The sequence below is a fragment of the Eptatretus burgeri genome, chromosome 3 (genome assembly GCF_056783735.1).
Source record: "Eptatretus burgeri isolate ZD-2024b chromosome 3, Ebu_testis_v1, whole genome shotgun sequence".
Classification (NCBI taxonomy): Eukaryota; Metazoa; Chordata; class Myxini; order Myxiniformes; family Myxinidae; genus Eptatretus; species Eptatretus burgeri.
Genome location: NC_140963.1, coordinates 140,344,631 through 140,346,896, shown reverse-complemented (window position 1 = coordinate 140,346,896; position 2,266 = coordinate 140,344,631). Strand labels below are relative to the sequence as shown.

General features: G+C 43.3%; 1 protein-coding gene across 1 annotated transcript in view; it reads right to left on the bottom strand.

Annotated features, from left to right (window-relative positions):
* LOC147031143 (serine/threonine-protein kinase SIK1-like) overlaps positions 1–2,059 on the bottom strand; it is a 94,785-nt gene extending 92,726 nt beyond the window's left edge. The window contains exon 1 of the mRNA XM_085875933.1: positions 1,967–2,059. The gene's annotated coding sequence lies outside the window, so the exon portion shown is untranslated. The remainder of the gene's footprint in view (positions 1–1,966) is intronic.
* Positions 2,060–2,266: the final 207 nt, after the last annotated feature.

Below are 2,266 nucleotides of genomic sequence, written 5' to 3'. Positions count from 1 at the left end.
GAGATCGTCTGTCGTGGGTTTAGACCCTGGTGCTGCGACACAGGCGGCTCCTCGCACTTCACGAAACTGGTGACGTCCAGTGACCCACACAGTACGTTGGTGACTGACCCGCGCCTCACTCGTTGTGGCCGACCCGTGCCTCACTCATTGTCGTGCACCACACGCTACTCACACCCGCATGCTCAAGCACTGGAAAGGACGAATTGTCTCATTGTTGGCACTGATCAGACACCCACACGCTCGCACGCTTCCTCTCTGGCTCGCTTATTCCCTCGCGCGCTTCAACTCTCGCTTTCTTTCTTTCTAGCGAGCTTAAACACTTGCTTCTTCCCTTGTGTGTTTACACCCCCTTCTTGCTCGCTTCTCGCGCGCTTCCTCTCTTGCTTACTTCTCCTTCTGTACAGACCCCCAATTCTTTTTATATCTGCAGCTCGTCTCTGCGGGCGAAGAGTCCCCCCAAGCTCATCCCGCCCCACTTGCACACCATTACCATGACAACCCGTGCGCTCAAAAAAGGGCGGTCATCGGTGCTCGCAAAAGAAATATGTGCATAAACGTTGCTGAGGAAAAATAAGGGTGGGCGTCAGCGCTCACAAAAGAAATGTGTGTAAACGTGTATGTCGTAAAGAAAAAAAAAAAAACTTCCCATAAGAGAGGGGATCTATTCTTTACCCTTCTCAACGCAACACATTTAAAATTCCATTAGACATGGGGATGGGGCTAATCTGGACATGCATTTAAGGAAATAAATGTCTGAGGACCTGGATGTGTGGATGCATTCATCAGACCGGATTCTGAAATCTGTAACAATATATATATATATATATATATATATATATATATATATATATATATATATATATATATATATATATGCACACACATATATACGAGGTGTGTTCAAAAAGTATCCAACCTTAATTTTTCGTGCGTAAACAAATGAAGTTCGGGAGGCGTGGTGTGGTGCACGTATGTAGGTGATCCTAATCCGCATGCGTGAATATTTTCCCGCCTGCAGAAGCTGTCAGTCGCCGACAGACCGCCGATGAGTGAGGAAGTGTAAGTGAGTGCCGTCGGATTTTCGTTTTTGATGGGTTTCGTCGGATGGGCTGCTATGGAGTTAGAACATCAATCAATTTGCATGTTCTGGCCCTTGATGGAAAACATTCAATCTTGTCTACCCCAAAACATCTATATTACCAGAAGAGCACTCGGCAGAGCGCATACCTCCGCCACGTAATGCCTGATGCACGAGAACATATCGGGCCCCATACATGCTTGAAATATCATGTTATATATTGTTTTTGAGCTCTATCTGTCAATGGTGAAGAATCACTTTAGAATTAAATAATTTTCCTTTTCAGATGTGGAATCGGATCTTCACCGAAATCGAAGGAATTCATCGTGGTCACACATCCAACGTGTCCACCAAGTTTCATTTGAATCCATCCACAACTTTTTGACATATGATGCTATATACACTGCATGGCCAAACATATGCAGACAACTGTTCTAATTGGTGGATTTGGCTATTTCAGCCACACCCATTGCTGGCAGGTGTATAAAATCAAGCACACAGATATGTAATCTCCAGAGAGAAACATTGGCAGTTGAATAGATTTGATTTTGGTGAAGATCCGATTCCGGATCTGGATATGAGAATTATTTAATTATTCAAGTGATTCTTCACACACATTACTGAAGAACTCAGTGACTTCCAACGTGACACCGTCATCGGATGCCACCTTTCCAGAAAGTCATTTCATTAAATTTCTGCCCTGCCAGAGCTTCCTTGGTCAACTGTAAGTGCTGTTATTGCGAAGTGGAAACATCTTGGAGCAACAACAGCTCAAATATTGACCTCAAAAATAATTGGCTGGTTGAATTCAGTGATGTGAAATATAAATCCTCTTATCTTCAACTTTCAATTCAATCGCATGAAAATTGAGGATTTTAGAAATCTCACCTAAGTTGTTGACCTTTGGCCGATGTTGACCTTTTGACCACAAAAATGATTCCTTCTGACGTATTCCACCATGTGGTGAAGTTTCGTGAAGATTGGTTTAAAATTGTGACCTGCAGGCGATAAACAGACAGACAGACAAACAGACAAGCCGGTCGGCGGTGATGGGTCACCGAGCATGGAAACTATAAGATATAGAGCAAAATGGATGTCATATAGCAGATAGGGAATCACCTTAAGATTATGCATATAAAATCTCATCCAGTTCCATCTAAGGATAACCACTCGGTATCCATTTGAATG